Consider the following 12100-nt stretch of genomic DNA (forward strand, 5'->3'; position numbering starts at 1 on the left):
AATTACTAAATTTATACAATGCTTGCTTTGAAATACCAAACCTTAGATGAGGGTGTTTCTTTAAAATTGATCTTATTTACGTCCAATTTGCCTAATGAATGCCGTACCATTTGCAAGAATGGAAATTAGGGCTTTGCATTAAGGCAGTTGTATGTGACTGTGTCTTGATGTGGACACTAGATGGGGCTGAGACCATAAGAGTGGCTGTTAGGACTCCAGATAGATCCACCCACTCTCTCACATTTCATTTCGCCTTTGGACTGGGCTGGCACCAGTGTTGGTAGCTTGCATCGTATGATGGCAGAATGTAAACAAGTCTCTCCAGTGACCACTCCACTGTGGATGACCAGACACTGCACATCACATATCCCTCACCGGAGCTGGAGAGTGAGGCAGGGTGAGGGTGACTTCTTGGGTTTTACATGTGAGGAAGCAGGCCCAGAGAGGCTCAGTCCCCAGGCCGAACGTGGTACACAGGCTCGGCACCCTCATGGCCCGACTCCCAGGATCGGTGCCTCCCCACCTGCCGGATCTCCGCCCACAGGAAGCCCACCGATGGGATGCAGGGTCCCCTTCCCCGAGGCAAAGGGCCGGGCCAAGGAGCCAAGGATTTTTTTCTTTCCCAGAAATGTATTGTAATTTTTTTTCAAGAAAAGGCTTTGCTTTTATAATAGTAGTATATGCTTATTATAAGAAACTGTAACACTGAAGAGTACAAAAAAAGTGTTCAAGTGGTCCAGAGAGCGGTAGAGACATCCTCTATGCATGGATTCAGAGAAAAGGGCACAGGTAGATGGAAATTCTTATAAGAAAGGACTCATGAATACATGCTCTTTTTGGAAAAAGTATTTAAATTTAACAGAACAAAAAAAGAAGCTTAAATGTACCTAAGAAATTGCCGAACTGCAAATAATTGTGCTTCTTAATTATTTTCTAAAAGGAAAGAAAAATATCAAGAGACTGGATTCACTCTTTAAACCTGTTTCAACTGTAGATGGCATCTCTTGACAGCCTGCGATTTAGGATGAGGAAATGAGCTCACCCACTTCCTACCTCCAGCCCCACTCCCAATGCTGTGAGTTCTTATTTTTACATTGTCAAGGTTTGTACTGTTTGCATCCTGTCCTGTAACCATCCTTCCCAGCATTGTTTGCCCCCAGTTCTGTGTGTGCGTGGATCCCCTTCTCACGGCCAGTCCTTTTAGAATGCGTTTCCCAGTCTTCCATTCCTGAGTTCTTTATTTGACTCACCTCTTGGCTGCCTTGACTCTGTCATCAAGGAGTCTGTTTAAGAAGGGCTGCGTTGGTCACAGCTGCAGGAGTGCGGCTGCTGGGCTGCAAGATTGGAGACCAGAAGCCTGAAATGCAGGCGGATGGGTTATGAAACTGGCTGATTTATGCCCAGTGAAACGAGCAAATCCCCAGTGCAGGGACAAGCACTACACTTTCCAGTATGACTCCTTGCTGAAAACTGTCTTGAACTTGTATGTAGTGACACACAGTTGAAGTTTTAGAATTTGAAAATAAAGAAACTGAATGGGGTAAGGGGCCCAGAGAGTGCTGTATTCAAAGAAAGGACATACAGGTATCTAGCTCAGGGGATCTCTATAAGCAGTCCCCCCACTGCTACCCTAAAAACCCCTACCTCGCATTTTATCCCTTGGACAGGGGTTCCCTATCTCATCTTCACTTGGAAAAAGCCAAGGTCTAGGTCCAGTGACACCTCCTCATGAAGCCTTTGAGGTTTGGTTTATTGTTTGGCCAAAGGATAAGTATCCCTCTAGGCTCCTTTGCCCTTGGACTCTGCTCTGTGACTTATGTTGGCCAGTGAGATGTTTGGAGATGAGACCTGGAGTTTAGCCTTGGCATGGGCTTGATGACAGAACTCGCCATCTTGGGCTTCTGCCACTGCCGCAGCAAGCACAGCTTCCCCACTGTGTAGCCCACTGGTTCTAGAAGAAGGAATGACAGGGCAGACTTCAACCAAACCCATGCCCAGGAGCCAGTCTAGCCAGGCCAAGCCCCAATTGGCAAGGCTGACCCAGTCAGTCTGCAGATACCTGAACCAGAAATAAATGCTTATAACAGTAAGCCATGAATTATGGGGTCATTTGTTATGCAGCATTGTTGTGGCAATAATTGACCGATAACTTTCTCTGTTCATTTTTGTGTGTGTGTGTTTGAGTTGCATTTTGTTCCCACAGCTTTATTAACTGTAGGCCTAATTTTATTGTAAAGAGTCTGCTTTTCCCCTGACCTATGAGCAATTTGAGGCAAAGACTATGTCTGATTCAATGCTGACTCCCCAGTGCCCAGCTAAACGGTGCCCAATGTCATCCTTTCCATCTGCCCCTTCTCCAGGACAGTCCCGTCTGAGTAGAGAGCCTAAGGCCTCTGCTTCCAAACTTCACCTGCAAGTTTGGACAAGAAGGTTCAAAAGCCCTAAGCTTCAGTCCCCACCACTAGGGAAAACACTCAGGACACCCTTACCTGGGAGCACCACGGACCCCAATGGCTGCTTTTCTAGTCAAGCTAATATATGAAAACAGGGAGAAGACCCCGATAAGTACGTGGGCGTGGGAGTAGGGAGAAAACTGAGCTTTTGATCCAAATATAAACAGAGTCTTGGAGTATGGAAACCTCATAGGGCTCCCTTGCAAACTGCCCAAACGCCCAGGGACGATGAGGGCCATCTCACTCACGTAACAGAGACCCACCTAGGAGAATGAGCACCAGAAGCCAGAATTGTGGGACAGTGAGGGGAAGCCGCAGAGTGGGTTTTTCCCAGCTCTGCCCCACAGCCTCTTGCTGTGATAATCTAGGTTCCACCTGGTCTAGTTTCTTTAAAATTTATCATCCAACCAGGATACTTTTTAGAGTAAAAGGAGGCCCTTTTAATAATTGTGCCAGGACAACAGGCATAAATAAGGATGTATGGTCAGCCTGTGAATAGCAACAAGGCCTAGAGGCAGTCTTGCCAAGTGCGTGGGTTGTGGAGTTACAGAGACCTAGGTTCAAATCTGGCCTCCACCCTTTTTGGTTGTGAAGCTGGGGCAAGTCCATGGCCTCTTCATGTCTCAGTTTCTTTATCTATAAAGTGGGGTGATGAGACCCACCCCATTAGGTTGTACCTGCCCCTAATAAGCACTTCCTGCTAGCATTCTCACTGTTCCTCTCTTTATTGCCTGAATATTTAATATTGCTAGACCTTGGAAACACAACAAAAAGATTTGTTGTGAAGACTAAGACCATACTCTGAAAAGAGCACTGAACATAGTTTTCTCAACACACAGAGGGCTCCAGTCTGACCCTCACCCTCCTCTCTAAGGAGCTGGAGTGGCCCACCAGTCTGGCCAGGCACCAGCAGCCATTCTCGGGTCTTCTCCACGCACCAGGTTCTTGGTTCAGGAGCCTCAGGCAAACCTCAAATGATGCTTATTCTTCACCTGCTCAAAGCCTGGCCTTGTAAGTACTGAATCTTCCTTAACTGGTTTCTACAGGGGCTTCCTTTTCCTCCACCAAGGCCTGCGCACTGCCAGGGGCTGGTTTTACTGGTTACAGGCAAAACCATGCAACCTGGAGGCTACTTGGCCCCTCCCCTCCCGGAAGCCAGGCTGGCACAGACCCCATCCCATGTGATGCTGGCTCAGTCCACTCAGCCAATCATATGTTCTCTCCCAGAAATTAAAAGATCGAATGAGAGAGACACAGAGTCTGGAGGTCGTTGAAACTGACCCACATTGGTGGCAGTGCCCTGGAGAGAAGGCTCCCTCCAAGGCCCCTGAGTGGCTACTTTTCGGCCATCAGGAGCCTGGCTGCTCAGCAGCAATTCCAAGTACAAGTGTGGCCCACTCACTTCCTCTTAAGTCTTCTGGATCCAGGAGTTGCCGAAGTAGCTTGCAAAGTCTGAACTTCCCAGGGAGCAGCCTGGCAACTCCAGCAGCTCTGTCTCTGACCCGCTCTAGGGGGCTGGCCTGCCATCTGGACTCCAACCTGCCTTCTCTGTCTCTTTCGGATCAGGTGGTGGCAGTGGGAGCTGGTGAAACGTGTCACTTCTTGTTTTAATTTCTTTCTGAAGATAGATCTCCCTGGCCAACCTCTGGGGAACTTCCAGTGTTACACCATCACATACCTCTTGCTGCTGTAAACAGCGCTTTTTAACCACTTCCCACCCATCCTGAAAGTCAGCACGCCCCACGGCAGGGCCCCGGCAAATACTAACTCTGTGGAATGTTAATGTGGGATATGCACAGATAGTGCTCCTGCAGGCCTGGGTACTGGCTGATTAAACACAGTGACGAGATGTCTTCACCAAAGGACTTCCCAGAGGTTTTAAACTGCTAACCCACTTCCAAGAGGTTGACATGGTGGCCAGTATTTCTCAAGCTTGTTTGACCCTGAATTCTGTTTGTTGGGACCATCTCGTGAGGCCGATGTTCTGTGAAACACACTGGGAAAGGCATGGAAACAGGTAGGGATGGATGAGGGCCAGAAGTGGGAGAGGATTAGAAACTTTGGAAGGCCCAGATAAGGAGAGTGGAAAGGACGAAGCAAAAACTAAGAAAGAGCACAAGCAAAGGATGAGAGGGCACCCAGAACTTCCAACGTGGAGGACCCAGTATGCCTAATCTCAGGGAAGAATGAGAGATGCCTCTGACTGAGCCATGAATATTATTATGACGTCTGTTGAGTACCAATATTAATATAAATAAGTGGCTGTGGAAGAAGCCATCTGAGACTTTAATACCAACTGGAGAGGGGGCTGTTGCTTGTAAAGAGCGCCCCCTAGTGGTCTCCCACCACCTTTAGAAACCATTATGGGCACCCAGCCCAAACCATGCTGACCAGCAGCCTCTGGTCTAGAAGTTGATTTTTTTTTTTCCATTTCAAAAATGTCTGCCTGGTCATCTAGTTTGTGTGAAAGAGAGTGCGGCTCACCAATGTGAGCTTGTTAAAATGTCTTTGGCAAAATGATCATTATTTGCAGATGGCATAATTCTAGGCCTGAAAGCTTGGAGAAAATCAAATTTAAAACCACAAGAAACAATAAGAGAAATCAGTTATATGATTATGTAAGAATTAACGGTGAAGAGGTTCAGTCAAGACGGCAGCTTGAGCACTTGCGCCAACCACCCGTTCTACCCAGCCCTCTAAACATGGCTGAAAAAAATATGTTTAAAAAAATCTATGATAGGGCTAGCAACTACAAAGGGATAGCTTCATTATCAGAAATTATGAGGAATAAAAGAAAGTGAAAGGTAAATAGAAGGGATTGAAATGAAGATAAAAATCTAACATAAATGCTCGAAGAGGACCCCTGTAAAGGGAGGGGCTGGCCCTAGAGGTATGGCCAGTGCAGGGGAGGCAGATGTGGGGGGCAGGAGAGGCCAGGACAGCTGACAAGGCCACTAGTGAGGTGTGGCAAGGGCTTGCTCCTCCTCCATCCCACTGCACTCAGCGGCAGGCAACAGATGGACTAGCAGACAGCGGAGAGATAAGGACAAACTGGGAGGACCCATTTACCACATAGGGGCAGGACACAGGGCTCATTTCCTTCATAAACAATGAGCCTTTTATCAGTAAGATAAAGACCAACAGCCAACAGAAAAACCGGGGTCAAAATACGATCAGACAGTTCACAGGGGAAAAAATACAAAAAACTGATACCCATATGAAGATTCTGGATCTCACTCGTAATTAAAGAAATGCTCATTAAAATGAGATATATATGGTTCACTTTAAGCAAAGATTTGGAAGGGCTGCCGATGCTCATGGCTCGTGAGGATGCGTGGGAAATAGGGCTCATGTACACTGCGGATGGGATGTAAGTTTGTACGGCCTTCAATTTGACATTTGCTATCAAACAATTATTAAGATACTGGAAGAAAATATAACGTAATATTTTTTATATTCTTGGAGTGGGAAAACCTAACTAAGCAAAACACAAAATCTAGAAACCATAAATCTAAAAACTACATATTTGACCTCATGAAAATTTTAAACTTCTTTAGGTTTAGAGACCATATCGAAGATAGAAGACCAATGACAGACGATAGGTGCAACATGCATATAACCCTAAAATAGGAAGAGCCCCTTCCTTTCAAAGGATTAAGCTTTGTATACCAATATATAAATAGTCAAAGGATAAGAATAGAGAGTTCACAGGAGAAGAAATTCAAATGGCCCCTGGTTGAGAAATGACACCTGTGCTCACTAGGGATCAGAGAAATGCAAATTTAAAAGTCCATACTACCTAGTATTGGCAAGAGGAAAGGAGCGCTCCTGGACCCTGGTAGAGTCTTAACAGGCCGTTGGAAGCACATACGTGGAAAATGTGCAGATGAACTTCTAGGAATCTGTTCTTGGGGAGCACCTGCTCAGCTGCACTTGGGTATGTGAACCAGTACGATCATCACAGAACTGTTCGTATCAGAGAAACACCGGTGATAATCTAAATAATAAGAGAGTTGGAAGAGAAAGGGGAGTTCACTTTTGATATTTTTGAATTGTTGGAACTTTTTAATATTTTTGAATCTATTGCCAAGAAAGGGGAAAAGGCTACATGTCTGATTTCAGGAAATTAGTAGAGTGAGCGGAAAGTCCAGCACCTCCTATCGCTAAATCCCATTAAAATGTCCCTGAAATCGACCCAGATGAATTCTCAGGCATAACAAGAAGGAACACGGAGGTGCTTGGCTCCATGTGATCCAACCCCTCCTGCTGGGAGGAGATGAAGAAGTGGATTCCCTTAACACAGCCCCATCCCACATGGCTGAAGAGGCCGATGTGGGTTGGGGATCTGGCCATAACCACACGGAGGAGTGTCGTGGAGGCAGCTCCCGCAGCCAGCCCGTGCCCTGTGCCATATACAGGCTGAGCGCTCTGCACAGTCCAGAGGAGAGAACCAGGCAACAGTCCAATCCTCCAACATCAGGTTCAGAATGAGGTCGACCACTCACCCATATCACCCCAAGTGGGTGTTTACGGTGAGAACACGTAAACCTGAGTACAGCCCGGATTCAGGAAGAGCCATGACCATAGTCAAGTTGGGCTGCAGATCTATGCTCTGTCCTCCTCCAAACAGCTTGAGTGACTCAGCCCTCCCAGCGTGCAGCTTCTCTCTCTGCCTCCACCATTTGGTCTCATTCATGACTCTGTGCCATTACTCCTGCTGACAGTCAAAATACTAAAGCATGGGCACCCGCCAAGCAAAACAGACACCGGCTGTGAACAATGGATAGAGGTAGCAGATTACCCCAAAACTCAGTGCCTATAACAACAAACATTATCTCGCACACTTATGAGACAGGAATCTAGAGCTGCTTAGCTGTGTGGTTCTGGCTCAGGGTCTCTCATGAAGTTGTAGTCAAGATGTCAGTTAGACTCTGGATCATTTGAAGGCTTGACTGGGGTTGGAAGATCTTCTTGCAAGATGTCTCATCATGAGGCCGAGGCCATTGGCAGGAGGCCACCATGCCTCCCCGGCAGGCAGCTTTCCACAGGGCTGCTTGAGTGTCCTCACGACATGCCGTCTGCCTTCCCCAGAGGGAGCAATCCAAGAGAGCAAAGCAGAGTCTCTTGAAGATGGACACCACCATTGGGATGCCTGCTGCTGCTGTAGGATCTTTTATGACCTAGCCTCGACAGTCACACACTGTCATTTCTGCAATATCCTAGTGGTTACACAGATCAGCCACATTGTGTGTGGGAAGGACTACACAAGGATATAAATACCAGCGGGGGCATCAGCTACCACAGGTGCCATATCATCCCCCTAATGGCATCCCACCGCCCTTAGAATGGAATATAAATGCCTGGCCTTGGCCTGCAGGCCTGGCGTGAATCGGCCCCTACCCACTCTTCATTCTCATCACGTCCCTCTTTCTCACGTGCATTCAACTCCAAACACACCAACTTTTCACCTGTCCCTCAACATCCCACGCTCATCCTTTATATTTTTTGTTCCTTTTGTGTAGAAGTCTCCTTACTCAGATCTTTGTGTGGCTGGTTCCTTCTTATCTTTCAGGTCTCAGCTCAAATGTCATCAGACAGCCTTTCCTGACCACCTCATCAAAAAATAGTCTCTACCCCTTCCTGTCACTCTCACATCACCTGGTAGGTTTTTCTCCCACTGTTACAAATGTGTAGACGCCACATGAATGATGATACGTAATTACATTTTATGGTTTGCCACATGCTGTCGGCACCGATGTCATGCCATACTTCCCTCGGGGATGCTGTTCACATCACCGTGTGTTAGCTTCTTCCCAGCACTGACCTCTATCTGAAATTAGCTTGCTTATTGGATTAGTGCCCTTCTCCCTTCAAGTACCAGTAAGAGCCCTTGCTTATAAGGGCTCCTGTCTCTGGCTGAAGAGGAATAGATCAAAGGATATTAGGTGCCTCACAAAATTTCCAGGAAAGCAGAGAACCAGGCTTGGAGGCCATTTGCATTGATCAGTCCTCATATGAGCCCTACAGCACACACATTGCTGTCACCCCAGCGGTCACATGAAGATGGACACCACCATTGGGATGCCTGCTGCTGCTGTAGCATCTTTTAATCTTTATCGGTGAAGATTCCTTGGCACTTGCTTCTCAGTGTCACTTAGCCTCATACGTGTGCATCTGACTGGTGGTGTCTTATGTCACTTGCTGTGCTCAGTCTACAAGCAAGACTGGGAAACTATCTGGCTTCCACCACGGGGAAATGCAAGTTCATCAGGTGGGGATTCTCCGAACATAGGGCAACTGTTCCACGGTTTGGGGAAGCCAAAGTTTGAATTGGTGACATATATCCTCCACAGTCTACTCCTTTAGTTACGTAAACCTCATCAACCCCACTTCCTCCCTACTTTAACTTACAAACAACAACGGAACCCAAAAGCAAGCCAAGAGCTGTTTCTCAAAGAGAAAATAGTTACTTGTGAAAAGAGTTTATGGCTTCACTCCAAAACCTAGGGCTTTCTGCCATTCTCTGACCATCTTGCTCATGTATTTATTCATTGCTTGCGCGAGCATCCCTCCGGGGAAGTGCTAGGACAGGAATCGTGTTCATCTCTATAGCTTCAGTACCTAGAACACATTGCCTGGCGCGTCATCGGTACCTGTAAATGTTAAGCGAATGAACTGTGTGTGCGAAGGCCCTCTAACACCGAATACGGTTGACCTGTGTAGCCAGTAGGACACTGCAAAAATGACAGTGTGATTTTGAAGCCTCAGCTCCCATTGGCAACTGCCTCATTTTTTGGCTATTCCCAATTTCAGATGCCAGAGAGGAGGAATCTCATTGGCTCATCCTGTCATAAGTTGTCAAGGGGCCTATAAATTGGAGGCTCTAGGAAGAGACATCTGCCCGCTTTAGTCAGACAGCGGGACTGTGGCACCTCAGACGTGCAGTTGGCATGGCTAGGGCACATCTTACCTGAGGACTGGATTCTAAAATCTCCATGTAAAGCTTATGAAAACCCTTAAATTACCCATAAATTTCTCTACTGTACAGTAACACCTATCAAAATTCCAGTTCAGCCTATTTTTCTTTCCAAGTGGGAACAGATGGCTGTTTCTTTTTTGCTTGAGCACCCAGATGAAGTAGTTGGTTTGCCTTATGGGTCTTGTATGAAAAACACACATCTTTCGACATTAAAGTCCCACTCCTCGTGATGACATGCTCACAGTATAAAAGGCACGTGGGACCCTAGACCCACACAGAACCACAGGTCCCCAGCGGACGTTCCACCTGTGCTCACAATGGGGCATGCACTGAGTAGAAAGCGAGACAGCCTGTACGGCACTATTTAAATTGTTCCCTCCTCTCCTTCCCGTTTTCCTCCCTCTCCTTCATTTTGAACACATATATACTACACACACATACTACAAGATTTAGAGATTTAAAAGCAAATCCACTTGTGCTTATTGTACCGACACATGAATTGCAAGGAAGTCTAAATATAAGAGGAAGAAAATGAATCTGATCTCAGCAAGAAAGCCCTGAGCACAGAAGTAAAAGCAGAAAGCAGTGAAATTGTGTTGATAATCCTATTCTCTGAAAAGGCCTCACATGAAATGAAAGATTTTAGGAAATAGCTCTTACATATTCTCAGGGCGATTAGACAAGGACGGTGCAGGGGAACCAGGTGCCCTGTCACATTAGCTCATCACTGGAAGCTGTGATTAATAGGATTGCAGGAGACTGAATTATTAAACAGAAGACAGACAAGAGAAACCTAGGTGGCAAGTGGGGGAAATTAATGGGAAAATGAAAGGAAAGCTGGGAAAATGTCCGATTTTAGGAGTAAGTGGGAAGATACAGTGTGGGGGGAAAATCCCTGACGTTTCTGAATGAATCAAGTAGAACAGAATCAATAATCAGAACTTCCTTATTCTCTCTCTCTCTTTCTCTCTTACACACGCGCACACACACACACACACACACACACACGGGCAGTGAGTTTTGTCTGTTTTCTTAATTGCTGTCTCCCCAGAACTTAAAATAGTGCCTAGCACATAGTAAGCTCTTAATATTTGCTAAATAAAAGAATGAATGACTTTATAATGAACCAAATGGCTCATCTTATACCAATTAAAATGAGAAGCCAGCCTGACCCTACGATAGATCCTAGTAAAATTCCTAAATGTGATGGAAAAATAAATACTTCTTTTAAATTTCAAGCAGAAAAAAACAAAGATGACTTTCAAAATTTTTGATCATCAAGACAGCTTTGAACTTCTCAGGCAACAGTTGCTGCCTGAGACAGTAGACTGTAAACCACAGAATCCTTAAGGAAAGAGTGCCTCCCTGGACTCCTGATGCCCAGGAGACAGCTGAAGGAAATCCTGGACCAGAACCTCAGGAAAATAGCCTCAAGGGCCTTTGGTGAAAGGCAAAGACTAAAGGACACCTGAAAAGGAAGAGCTCTGGTCACTCCCACCGAGGTGGGGCTTGCCGGGCCAACTCAACTTTCCCCATAGGACAGCTGGGGAGTTTGCAGCCAGCTCGCCACTGGCAGCTGCAGCTCTGTGACGTGGCAGGCCTCTTGGCCCTTAGATGGTGCCCTGCAGGACAGTCTTCCCAGTTCCGTGAGCACTGTGCAGCTGGAATGAGCTCAGGCTGGGCACACATTACCACCCCACCCCACCCTGAAGAAGTGAGGCAGGGACGCTGGAAGCACTGAAGGGGCTTGAAAGCGATGACATCTTTGGAGCCCAGCGTGTTCATTGTGACAAGAAAGGGCAGCCCAGATCCCTCTCTCAGACGCCCCTATGGCTCCCACTCTCGTGAGCATGACCCTCTGAAGCTGGAGCCACCATGTGTCCTTTGATGAGAGCTAGAACCGCAGTGAGCCTGCTTTCTCCTCTTCCTCCTGAGCCTCAAAGTCCCAGAGAAGGCACAGCTGAAGACACACTCCAGCCCTATGCAGGTGGGCGTAACAGCCAGCCACGTGGCGGGAAAGGGGCCACCCAGGGGCCTGGAAATGGGGAGACCCCTGAAGCCCAGATCTTTGGCCCCCTGCTTTCCTTCCTCCTACTCCTGCTACTAGGGCCAGGTTATAGCCACGATCTCCTGTTTGTATGACCCCTGTTCATTCTTCCAGCCGTGTTTATTGAGTAGCTACTGTGTCCTACAAGCTGGTTAGCAGAACAATCTCAACACTTGCCATTGTGGGGTTTTTACTGTGCAGAGATGACCAAGGCATATCTCTCCATGGATCAACCGTTCGTTCCCAGCTCCTTGAAGCTCCAGAATAATCGCCTTGGACACAGCGCCCAACCTGTGCACAGTAAGAAAGTGAGCAGTACTTTTTGTACCTTGGGGACAAAAATAAAAACCCAGTCACTTAAGTGTCACTCCTACAGCAGCAGTGACTTGATGACTGGAGTTAGGAAAAAAAAAAATATCGTTGTCTGAACAAAGAGACATACTTAGCAAGTTTTATTATACTGAGTCACATGCTTAATTCTAACCATCCCTTTGGGGAAAAAAACACACCGAATGCCCCGTCCCCCAAAAAGTATAAAAATAAATTACCAGAACAGACACAGTGCAGCAGCCCTAGTTCCCTTCAATGCCAAGCACTGTCTGGTCACTGACTCACGCAGGG

General features: G+C 46.9%; 1 long non-coding RNA gene across 1 annotated transcript in view; it reads left to right on the plus strand.

Moving 5' to 3' along the window:
- The first annotated feature begins 11623 nt into the window (after window positions 1-11623).
- Window positions 11624-12100, plus strand: part of LOC111729863 — a 4576-nt gene continuing 4099 nt past the window's right edge. The window contains exon 1 of the long non-coding RNA XR_002776427.1: window positions 11624-11787. This is a non-coding gene — a long non-coding RNA (uncharacterized LOC111729863). The remainder of the gene's footprint in view (window positions 11788-12100) is intronic.

This window comes from Pteropus vampyrus, unplaced genomic scaffold (assembly GCF_000151845.1).
Source record: "Pteropus vampyrus isolate Shadow unplaced genomic scaffold, Pvam_2.0 Scaffold286, whole genome shotgun sequence".
Lineage (NCBI taxonomy): Eukaryota > Metazoa > Chordata > Mammalia > Chiroptera > Pteropodidae > Pteropus > Pteropus vampyrus.